General features: G+C 48.0%; 1 protein-coding gene across 4 annotated transcripts in view; it reads left to right on the top strand.

The window, feature by feature from the left end:
- The window catches only part of LOC115083627 (zinc finger protein 585A-like), a 738,796-nt gene that overhangs the window by 58,647 nt on the left and 667,754 nt on the right, over positions 1-12,395 (top strand). The gene's annotated exons all lie outside the window — the stretch shown is intronic.

Raw genomic sequence — 12,395 nt, 5'->3', positions numbered from 1 at the left:
CGGACGGCGAAGATGGCGCCCAGGCCATGCAGTCAGAGGTAACGAAGCTACGTGCGGAGATCACCCGACACACAGCGCGTATTGAAGACCTTGAAAACAGGTCCAGGAGGTCCAATCTACGTCTGGTAGGCCTCCCAGAGGAAATTGCGGATCGAGATTTGCCCCAAAAAATAGAAAACTGGTTGATTCGCGAACTGTCTCTGGGCACTGAGCACGGTCCCCTGAGAATAGAAAGAGCTCACCGGTTGGGGCAGAAAAGGGCTCAGCAAGAAAAACCACGAGTAGTAATAATAAAACTGTTAAATTATGCTCACAAAGTAGCGATCCTGCAGGCCAGCCGTCGGGGGAAAGCGTTGTAGTATGAGGGAAAGAAGATTCTGATCTTCCAAGACTTTTCAGGGGCCCTATCTGCACAGCGCAGGGCTTTCTCCCCATTGTGTACACAGTTGTTTAATCTGGGTCAGAGAGCTGTGGTAGTTTACCCAGCGAAGGTCCGTGTAAGTACACCTGGAGGACCCAGATGGTTTAGTGAGGTCGCTGACTTAAAAGCTTACATTGGAACCCTGGATCGTGGGGCTGGAGAAAGACCGGGCGGACGCAGCCCTGGGTCGGATACTGGATAAATGTACAGGACAGGCAGCCAGCTACTTAAGCTGAGAAGTTTCTACCGGCATGGCATGCATTGCCTAATCTATTGCTTATGGGGGCAGGGGGACCTGCACCCTTTGGTTACTTAATATTTGACAGTTAAGTCTGTTCACTGTTTTTTTTCTCTCTCTTTCCAAGTTTCTGGCACATGCTGGAGCGGTGTGAACAGATCTCCACTTTGTGCTGCAATGGGATATTGGTATACTATAGGTGTTTCAATATTGTATTGTGAAATTGTTTATAGGGGGGAACAAAAGCTGTTATTTGTTCAACTTTTATGTTATGTTATTTCTATGGAGTCCCATCCCTTGTTATGTTGCTGAAAGGGGGGAGGGGGCAGAGGAGCCCGAGTGTCTTAACAGGATCTCTTAGATGGGGAATTAGTTGAGATGAGACTTCTGGGGAGTCTAGTTAGGGGAAGGGGGGGTGGGGAGGGGAAGGGGAAGGGGGGAGGAATGGAGCGGGGAGGAGGGTCAGGGAAAGATACAAGGTGCTGGCATGATACAGATTTCAAACATTTTGGTGGCATGTGGCGTGGGGAAATCACATTCACAGGGAGATGGCCAGAGCTGGGGTGGTCATCATTCCCTTGGAGTTGGGAAATTCTCATTGTTCAAATTACTTTTCTATGGCGTGATATGGGGTAAATGGCTATGCGTAATCTCAAATTGATATCCTGGAATGTATGTGGTATTAATACACCTGTCAAACGGTCGAAGGTATTACAGGCCTTGAAGAGACAGGCTGCGGACATAGCATTCTTGCAGGAAACCCATCTTACAGATGTGGAGCACCTGAAATTATGTCAGTCTTGGGTGGGTTCGGTGTATTATGCCTCCGCCACCACGGGGTCAGCGGGGGTAGCTATCCTGGTGCGCAAAAATCTCCCGCTACAAGTTCTTTCTGAACATAAAGATCCTCAGGGTCGCTTTCTTATTTTAGAAGTAACAATTAATCAGATGCCTGTGGTGTTGTGCAACCTGTATGCCCCGAATTCTCAGCAAATGCCTTTCTTTCAGAATATACATAAAATGTTACTTTCATATATGGACAAATTCCTGGTAGTGGGGGGAGATTACAATTCTTTACGGGACCCCGAATTAGATAGCTCTGCCACTCTGCGGCGGACGGGGGTCAAGGGTCGGGGGATACAGCTCCTTGAACAGAGTTTGCACCTGGTTGATGCATGGTGAGCTCTAAACCCTTTTGAGCGGGACTTTACACATGTCTCCAGAGCTCATTCCACACAATCCCTTATCGACTATTGGTTAGTCAGCACACATTCCTTCTCCAAAATTTCAGGAGTAGGAATTGGAAACATTATTGTCTCAGATCATGCCCCAATTTGGGTGGATCTGGCAGTGCTCCCTCAAGTGAGTGACTAGGGGCTGGCGCTTCCCTTATTATCTGGCAGAGGACACAGCATTTCAAACCTTTTTATTGAAACGATGGACAGATTTTGCAACCCTAAATGCCCAACATAGCAGTGATCCAGTACTGTTCTGGAACACTGCTAAAGCTGTCCTTAGGGGAGATATTATCTCGTATATATCACATCGGAAAAAAGTGCTAAATAATCAATTATTGACCCTGACAAAGAAATTGCAACAGGCTAAAGGGGCACTAAATCGTTCTTGCACATCGGTAACCAAGAGTGATTATAGAACCATTCAATCAGCTTTGAACTCGCTGCTACACCAGAGGGCTAAACACAGCATTCTATATCACCATCATAGGCTCTATAGATATGGTAACAAATCTGGGAAGCTTCTGGCCAACTTAGTTAAGTCTAATAAAGGGTCCCGGCATATCACTGCTCTTCGTACGCCACAAGGCCACATAGTTCATGAAACCCCTAAAATCCTAAAAGTTTTTCGGGATTATTATGCAGCATTGTATCGGGCTGAGGGCTGGGACTCAAGTCAATGGGACTCATTTAGTGCCGCGTTAAACCTCCCTATCCTGACCCAGGCTCAGCAAGAGGGGCTTAACCGACCCATTACGGAGGATGAGGTTCGACAGGTTATTCGGAGTTCCCCAAGGTTTAAGGCCCCAGGGCCGGATGGATATAGTGCAGACTTTTATAGGTGTCTTTCAGAGCCCCTCTCCCCCTTATTGCCATTAGTTTTTACAGCACTAATCTCGAAGGGAAGTTTTCCGGTGCATGGGAATAGGGCCCACATCACTCTAATTCCCAAGCCTGGGAAGGATACCCTGCACCCTGCTTCCTATCGCCCTATCTCTTTATTAGATGTGGACCATAAACTGTTGGCGAAAATTATGGCAGATAGATTGAGTGCCGTTTTGCCACAGATGATTCAACCGGGCCAAGTAGGCTTTGTGAAAAAACGCTATGCCTTGACTAATATCCGGAAGCTAACAATTGCTATGGATCTCTGCACCAGACACAATATTCCCTTCCTCATTGCTAGTCTAGATGCAGAGAAGGCTTTCGACCGGGTGGAATGGGGGTTTATGTTTGCCCTATTGAGAGACATGGGATTTGGAGGTTTTTTCTATCAAGCCTTGCAACTCCTATACTCGGGCCCGGTTGCCTCGTTAATGGTGAATGGTCAATTTTCCCCTGAATTCCAGGTCTTTCGGGGTACCCGACAGGGCTGTCCCTTATCCCCTCTCCTTTTTCTCTTGACCCTGGAGCCTCTATTACTGGCTATTCAAACGTTCCGAGCGATCCGAGGGGTGTTATTTCAGGCGCCGGGGAAAAAGGAGATTTTCAAATATGCCGCGTTTGCGGACGATCTCTTGGTATTCCTTACTAATCCAAGAGACTCCTTGCCGGCCCTTTTGGAGGTGGTTAGGGACTATGGTGGTATTTCGGGTTTTCGCATTAATTGGGAGAAATCAGAGGCCATGGGATTCCCGATGTCTATACAGGAGCAGTGGGAGGGCCCTTTCCCACTGCACTGGGCGAACGGTGTAATAAAATATTTGGGGATTGATATAGCCTTAGATTTACTTAAGTTATACGACTTAAACATCCAAAAATTACTGAGTCTCACGAGAGATAAGCTCAAACTTTGGAAAAGCCTCCCTCTTTCCGTAGGGGGGCGAGTTAATTTGTTTAAGATGATCATACTACCTAAATGGTTGTATGTGTTGCAGAACCTACCTCTTATTCTAAAACGTAACGATTTGGCCGCCCTTCAACAGATGATGCGGGCATTTCTTTGGCAGGGGAAAAAGGCGCGCATACCATTGTCCTGGCTTATGTTGCGTTGGGGGGGCAGGGGGAATGGGAGTTCCCGACCTTCAGTCTTATTGTGTGGCGGCCAACCTCCGGATTGTTAGGGAATGGATATTGGGAATCCCCTTTTGTAATGACTTGGTGGCTGAATCCACATTGGTGGCCCCCTTCGCGTTGACCTATGTACTGATGGGGCCGGGGAAGGAGCTACCGTCTGCAATCTCTCGGAATCCACTGGTTGTCCCGTTTCGAAAATCCTGGCAATACCTTACAAAGAAGTTGGGACTGCCTCGATGTAACCCTTACCTTCTCCCAGTTCAGGGCAACCCAGAGTTTTTACCAGGATCCCAAGATGTTAGTCTGCGGGGATGGGCCTCGAAGGGTATCACTCATTTGGGGCACTTGGTGAACCCGGAAGGGATACTAATGCCGTTCCCCACAGTACAACGTATATATGGTTTGACCCGGGTCCAGTTCTTTGGGTATCTACAAATCCGACATTACATATTATCATTGCAGATTGGTACTCAGACTTCCACACATTTAGCGGCGTTAGAATCCTTTTTTCAGTTGGGAAGGGAGCGGCCATTATCTCTCTCGACATATTATAGGGCTCTTCAACGAGGTATGTCACAGCGTACCTATGAGACTTCAGTAGAGCGTTGGACCAAAGATGGAGTATTCACGGTTACAGTGGCAATCTTCTCTGCATGTATGGGGAATTTAAAAAGGTCCAGTGAAAATATGTATTACCGGGAAATGCAATACAAGTTCCTGCGGAGGGCCTTTGTCTCTCCACAGGTTGCGTGGAGAGCGCGGCTCATAACAGATTCGACATGCCCTCGTTGTCACCTTGCAATTGGCACTTTGTCTCACGCATTCTGGGCTTGTCCCCTTGTTCAACAGTTCTGGCAGAAAATTGTAAATTACTTACAACGCCTCCTGAAAATACGTTTTCAAGTTACCCCGCAGCTGATTCTTTTTGATTGCATTCCCCAGTCGGTTATAAGAAAAGCGGGATTGAGAACTCTGATTAAAAAGGCCTGGCTGGTGGGGAAAAAAGTTATTCTACTTAATTGGTTGGAGATATCTGCACCATCGTATTGGACTTGGCGTAATCATTTTCATCGAATGATGTATATGGACAGTTTTACTTCTAAGTTGTCGCCAACGCACTGAAGACTTTTCTTGGAGACCTGGGAGGTATATGTGCAGACTTTGCCACATCGGGCTCGCAGCTTGATCCTCAATGCCTGATGTTTGTTTGTTCTTCTTTTTTTGTTTTTTGGGTTAGTGATAGACCCATGCCTTCAATGTTATGATTGGACTCTAGTATACATGGATGTCTCAACTGGTTTGTCAGCCAGGCCTTGGGTAGGGGAAGGGGGGTAAAGGGGGAGAAGCGGGACGGGGAGGTTTGGAGAGGGTGAGGGTTTGGGGATAAGCATACTGGATTCCTGTTCCTTCTTGTTTAAGCAGAGCTAGCCCGCTATAGTTGTTCAATATGTCAGACTGGGGGAGGTATCAGAGTGCAGCCTCTCCTAGTTTGTTGGTGACATGAGTATTCTCTAGGGTGGCTTTAGAGATGTCTTAGACACAGTTATAGATATCTGGAAGGGGGAAAATTGAGGAGTGTTTCCTCATGGTTCTGTGATTTGTGTCATCAATATCGTTTGCTGTATTATGTTTGCTTGTCTGTTATCGGCAAAGTTTCATATTGTGTCTGAGGATCACTCAATAAAAATTGTATTACAAAAAAAAAAAAAAGATATTAAAATGCCGGATGCAAGAACAATAAAACTTCTCCATTTCCATTAAATAAGCTATAAAAATCAGGGAGGTTGATATTCAAATGCCAGAAAGCTGGATAAGTAGGACTTATCCTTCTATCTCACTGCTGCTGAATATCCAGTTATGTTCAATGGCTGAGAAAGCTGTGGGTGGGCAGTGGGTGGATCAGAGCGGTGCTCCTTAGCTGGAAAAGTTATTCAGCTAAGTAGCGATTTTGGCAACATGGGTGTTTTGCATGATTTGTAGTTTATTTTTTCTGCCCTGTGACAGTTTTCCCCAGAGAGCTCCTTCCCTGTGTGCTGGCTTGCAGGTAGTGTTTGACCGCTACACTGTAGTTCAAGCAGAGGCTTTGGATGCTGCCATGACTGAAGGTGGCTTGATCAGCAATCACATCCCCTGATGCATAGAGAGAGGAATATCGAGTAAGAAAAGGGAAGTGATAATCCCCTTATACAGGTCCATGGTGAGGCCTCACCTGGAGTACTGTGTTCAGTTCTGAAGACCATATCTCCGAAGGGACAAAGACAGGATGGAGGCGGTCCAGAGAAGGGCGACCAAAAAGGTGGAGAGTCTTCATCGAATGACTTATGAGGAGAGATTGAAGAATCTAAATATGTACACCCTGGAGGAAAGGAGGAGCAGGGGTGACATGATTCAAACTTTCAGATACTTGAAAGGTTTTAATGATCCAAAGACAACGACAACATTTTTCCGTTGCAAAAAAATTAGCAGAACCTCGGGCGCGGCTGAAAGGCAGCGGGTGCACCCTCGAGCGCGACGGTGAAGGTATTTGCCCTCTCCCCCTGCAGCCAGAGACCGCCCGGGTCGAAACCGGGAAGTGCCGAGACAAGGTAAGGTAGAAATCTTCAGCTTTGAACCGGTCTCAGAGGATCAAGGAGGAGCACAGGTCACCGGGTGGATACGCCCTAGCAGGGCCAGGCCCCGGCTATTCCATGGGTCTACCCACGTGGAGACCCTCCGAGGTGGTTGCCATATTGCCCGCGTGCTCGCCGTCACCAACTTTGCCCTATTCGTCGATCCGTTCGCCCCGGGCGCACAAACCGAACTAGGCGCACAAAGCACATGTGCGCGTAGACTTAACACGCACATAATCCTTGTGCGCTTAAGTTGCCTGCACAAGAATACGCGCTCCCCCCGAACTGTGCGCATAACTACGACTTGGGCGCACAACCCACATGCGCGCCTTAGGCGCACCGGAGCGCATAAGAGTTTAAGCGCCGACAGCCATGGCACCACCAGAAATGGGGATAAAGGCTCAAGGCCTCTGCCCAGCATGCCACATTAGAGCTGCACAAAGAGAGGAGGCCAACGCACTGTGCTCCCAGTGCGAGGAGGCCCTAGGAGATCCAGGCCAGGGCCAGTCCCATCCAGGGCCGAATAATAGCTCCTCAGGGGGTACCCTGGACCTAGCAAATCACAGTGGGACACCCCCACAGACAGGGACCCCCAGGGAACCAGCGCCCCTCAGCTTCGACCCAGCATCTATCTCATGGGTGGAGTTCTTCAAAGGGATTCACGCCTTTGTTCAAATGCAAACTGAACCTCTGGCTGATCAGCCACATTCTCCACCAGAGGACCTTTATGCCCCAGGCCCTTCAAGACCTAGGCAAAGGCTTCCATTACCCAGAAGCCCCGCTTATGAGGACACGGACAACTCTGAAGAGGAAGCCGAGCCCCTAGAAGAGGGGGAGCTCCCCCCCGGGGACAGAGCCTCACCGAACCATGAGACGCTTTTTCACAAAGGACGAGCTCCCGGACCTGGTCGCCCAATGCCTTTCGGAGCTCGCTATTCCGGGCCCAGGTACTTCAGGGGAACCTAAGATGAACGGCGGGGGGGACGAGCTTTAGCAGCCATGTACCCCCTGGATCCGGCAACCAAAGAGCTCTTTACATGCCCAAGAGTTGATGCCATGGGCTGTGCGGTCATCAAGCGCACCACTATCCCAGTGGAGGGAGGAGCAGCGCTCAAGGATGCACATGTCAGGCGTCTGGAATCCATCCTTAAGCAGTCTTTCAACGTGGCCGCTATGTCTCTTCAAATCGCGACCTGCTGCACCGTGGTGACACGTGCCTGCTTATCCCAAGCCAGGAATAACATCCCGGGAGAAGTCATGGAACCAGCGGTATCATTCCTTACGGACGCTGCTTCCGACCTCGACGCACAGCGGCCAGAGGAGTGTCATCCACAGTGGCGGCCAGGAGGCAACTCTGGCTCCGAAACTGGTCAGCGGACACATTCTCCAAAACACGTCTCACAAGGATGCCCTTCAAAGGATCCCTCCTGTTTGGCAGCGAACTGGAGAAACTGGCCGACAAATGGGGAGACTCTCCATTGCTGCGCCTACCGGAAAACAAGAAGAAGAGAAACCAGCGACCCTTCCCCAGATCATCCAGGGGCAGAGGTTCACAGCGCTTCAACCCTTATAGCAGAAATAGCTATCATGCGCCACGCTCCACAGGCAGAAACCAGTCCTTTCGGAACAAGCACAACAAGAGGGGAATTGGCTCGGATTCAGGTCCCAGCCGCACCCCACAAAGAAATTCAGCCGACCCGTCCAAGGGAAGACTAGCCTCCGCCCGTATACTCACTAACACCAGGAGAAGAGAACACATAACCCCGATCCTGTTGGGCCTACATTGGCTGCCCATCCACTTCAGAATAATCTACAAGGCCATTCTCACCATCTTCAAAAACATCCATCAACTAGCCCCAATTGATCTTCAAATCCCCCTCCGATTACACAACTCAACAAGACCGACAAGAGATGCTTACAAAGGATCACTTCAAGTACCTCCAGCCAAAACTACAAGACACATTACACTAAGAGATCGGGCCTTCTCCACAGCTGGTCCCACCCTATGGAACTCCATCCCCCCAGATCTTAGAATGGAACCCAGCATCTCAACCTTCAAGAAAAGACTCAAGACCTGGCTGTTCACACGGGCCTTTCCTAACTCCAACATTATTTAATTCCCAACAATTAACACTCATCGCCAGCAATATCATCAATAGCCACCTCTTACAATGTTATTATATGTAATTATCTTATATTCATTTTCCTTCTTATTCCAAGTTCTATATTTCCTTGTTACATGTAACTGCTTTTTCTGCACTAATGTTCAAGTTGTTAAGTTTATTTATTATATTCTGCACTCCTGTTTCTTGTGAACCAGCATGATGGGACTATCGTCTTGAATGTTGGTATATAAAAAACTTAAATAAATAAATAAATTATTCTACCGCAGATGGGTCGAGATAACTTCGGACAAGTGGGTCCTAGCCATCATTCAGGAGGGGTACTATCTGGATTTCCTGCGAATCCCTCCGGCCAAGTTCGTAGAGTCTCCCTGCCACGACCCCTCCAAGAGGGCGGCAGTGGAAACCACACTAACCAGACTTCTGGCTCTCGAGGCCATCACCCCGGTACCTTCACAGGAAGCAAATACTGGGCATTATTCCATTTACTTTATCGTCCCCAAGAAAGAGTGAACGTTCCGACCCATCCTGGACCTCAAGTCTGTCAACCGCCACCTGTGGATTCCCCGCTTCCGCATGGAAACCCTGCATTCCGTAATAAGGGCAATACAACCAAGAGAGTTCCTCACATCCCTGGATCTTTCGGAGGCCTACCTACATATCCCAATTCATCAGGAACACCAGTCTGTATCTGTTTCTTGAGGGGCCTGGAGCATCAGGGTCCTCCAGTGAAGCATGTGGATGTGGATCTACAGTTTGCATTCGAACAAAGGTGTGGATCCCTTTGAAAAGTTCCACCCATGATATAGAAGCAGGGTCCAAGCTGATTGGAGGAGGTTCCTTGGGGGTCCCCGACTGTGTAGGGGTGCCACTGGGATTTACTAGGTCCAGGGTACCTCCTCAGGAGCTGGCCTGGATCTCCCAGGGCCTCCTCACACTGGGTGCATAGGGCATCGGTCGCCTCACTCTGTGCAGCTCTAATGTGGCATGCAGGGTAGAGGCCTTGAGCTTTTATCTCTGTTTCTGGCGGTGCCATGGCTGTCGGCGCGTAAATCTTATGCGCTCTTGTGCACCCAAGTATTAGTTATGCGCGCAGCTAGCTGGGCACGCATATTCTGTGCACCCAGCCTTTGTGCGTACAGCTTATGCGCAAAAGGAGTTATGCGCGTGTAACGTACGCGCACACGTAAGCTTGTGCACCTAAGAAAGTTTTATGCGCTCGGGTCGTGCGGCGAATGAAGCCAAGATGGCGACGGCGAGCACGCGGGCAATATGGCGACCATCTCGGAGGGACTCCACGTGGGCAGACCCTTGGACTAACCAGGGCCTGTCCCTGCTAGGGCGAATCAACCCGGTGGCGCTGGTCTCGCCGCTGACCTGCGCTCTTCCTCGATCCTCGGAGACCGTAATCAGATGAAGATTTCTACCTTACCTTGTCTTCGGCGCTTCCCGGCTTTGTTCCGGGTGGTCTCCGGCTGCGGGGGGAGAAGGTAAATACCTTCACCGCTGCGTTCGAGGGAGCACCCGCTGCCTCTCAGCCGCGCCCGAGAAACGGGGGGCTAAGTCCCCGCAGCGATTCGGCTGCTGGGCCGAGGCTCACTTACCTCCGAGGGACCACGGAAATCACCTCGTGAATCTCAACTGGGGGAGGGACACGAGGGTATCGCCGCAGGAGAGCAGGGCTCGTCTTCAGGTAAATTTCCTTTCCTAAATTTGGTTTTCTTCTTGAATTTTGGTTCTAACGCTCTGAGAGCGTGCAGTAGTCCCTTACTGCTTTGGAGACGGAAAATACTGAAGAGCTGCACTTCCTGCAGGGGTATATGTACTAGGGCTTAAACGATCAAATTTGAATTAATGACTGGAAGGGGGACAAAATGTAAATCCACGGCTCTAGCAATGCACTTTCAAAAGGGAAACTGATAAAATGAGGAAAATAGTTAGAAAGAAACTGAAAGGTGCAGATGCAATGGCTAAAAGTGTTAACAGGGACCTGTGAGGACGTGCGGGCTTCAGTTCTCGGTTGATGAAAACTCTTATCGAGCTATACCTCAGGAAAATTGCCTTTTCGAGTTTCTAAATAATGCCTCACACGAAGAGGAAAGCTCGAGTCCGTGAAGTTACCTCTACGCCTGATCATTTACGCCAATAGAGGATTGAAGCAGCCTTCGCGAGGACGCCTTCAACTAACCTGGAAGCTGTAGTCGCTGGGGCAGGCAAGGAGCAGCTGCCGAGCCCGGGATATCCAACTGTACCGGAACCACCCATGAGATTGTCTACTAGTGTGGATTTACTCCAGCAGTCTTTTACGTTAATAAGTGGTGCCCAAAGAAGAGAGGAGGAAGTCTCTTCAGGGAACCCGATGGAAACGGGTTCCAGGAGCCACGAGAATTTGGCACAACATCTCCCAGAACAACTAAGATAAAATGGTGGACCTTTGGAGGTAGGAAGTACGATGAATAATATACCTTTTCTCATTACTACTTCTGTTCTTGTGCCGTCATTAGAAGAAATAAAGAACATTTTAAGAATTATGCAGACTTACAGCCACTGTGCAGGAAGCAATGACTAAATCCCATAAGGTTGAAGAAACGTTGATATCGGTTGAGAAAAAAACCGTTATTTTGGAATGGGAAGTCAAAAAAATGGAAGATGTACAAATAAGTTTGATAAAATGGGAGAAAATGGTCGAGAAGAAAATGAAGTTCTTTGAGAACCAATCAAAGAGGGCCAATTTGCGATTTTTGAACTTTCCTAAAACCAAATTGCAGTCTCCTATGGACTTGTTGAAAAGTTACTTTGTAAACATTGAAACACCCATTGGAAAGAATACCGGCTATAACTGCAACTTACTATCAAAGACAACATACATCTCTGGGAGAAAATATTATTCAGCAAGAAAAGCAAGGAGAAGCAACGTTGAATCTAACAGATTTCCTGGAAAAATCCTTTGCAATGGATATTACCTCAAGAGCCCCATTACTTGTGTAGTTTTCCTTACAGCTGGACAGAGATAATGTCCTAAAGCAGGATTTCAGATTTCAGAAATTGACATTTTTTGGACAGCCTATTCGAATCTTTCCAGGTATTGCAAGGATAACACAAATGAAAGGGAAACAATTCTTAGAAATGAGAGGAGGTAGTAGAAAGAGGTGCAGGGTTTATGTTCCGATTTCCCTGTCGTTGTTTATTATACTGTGGGGATGAAAAGTTTGTATTTATAGATCCGACACAACTGCGGAGTTATCGAGATTCTTCAGCGTGATCCTAGGATAAATCCAAAGGGAGTTGGAAATAGGAGATTTTTTTTTTGGTGTCACTCACAGGGTAGCAGCAGGTTATCTTTCTGAAGTTGTAAGATTACTTTTACCTATCTCCTATATTCATCCTTGGTCTCCCGTATTTCTTTATAGTATGATTTCAATGTGCATACAAAAGAAAATTATTCCTTTCCTGCTAATTTTCGTTCCTGTAATACCATGGATCATTCCAGACAGTGGGTTATGTTCCATGTCCAGCAGATGGAGTCAGAACACAAAAATCCCAGGGGAGGAACCATATAACCATGCCTCCCCTGTAACAGCTCTCAGTATCTAGACTAGCAAAGCCCAAAAGAGAGAGACTAAAAAGCAGAGGGATCAAGTAATCAAAAAAGGAATTGAAATAACCATTGTGTAAAAGAACAGCAACTAAATTCTGAAAAGTGAAACTTGGCGAACAGCAGTGCCTGAACAAAAAAGACGCGCAGTATTCGAA

Source organism: Rhinatrema bivittatum, chromosome 2 (assembly GCF_901001135.1).
Source record: "Rhinatrema bivittatum chromosome 2, aRhiBiv1.1, whole genome shotgun sequence".
Classification (NCBI taxonomy): domain Eukaryota; kingdom Metazoa; phylum Chordata; class Amphibia; order Gymnophiona; family Rhinatrematidae; genus Rhinatrema; species Rhinatrema bivittatum.
The sequence above is the reverse complement of the archived record's forward strand: the minus strand, read 5'-3'. Positions and strand labels throughout refer to the sequence as shown.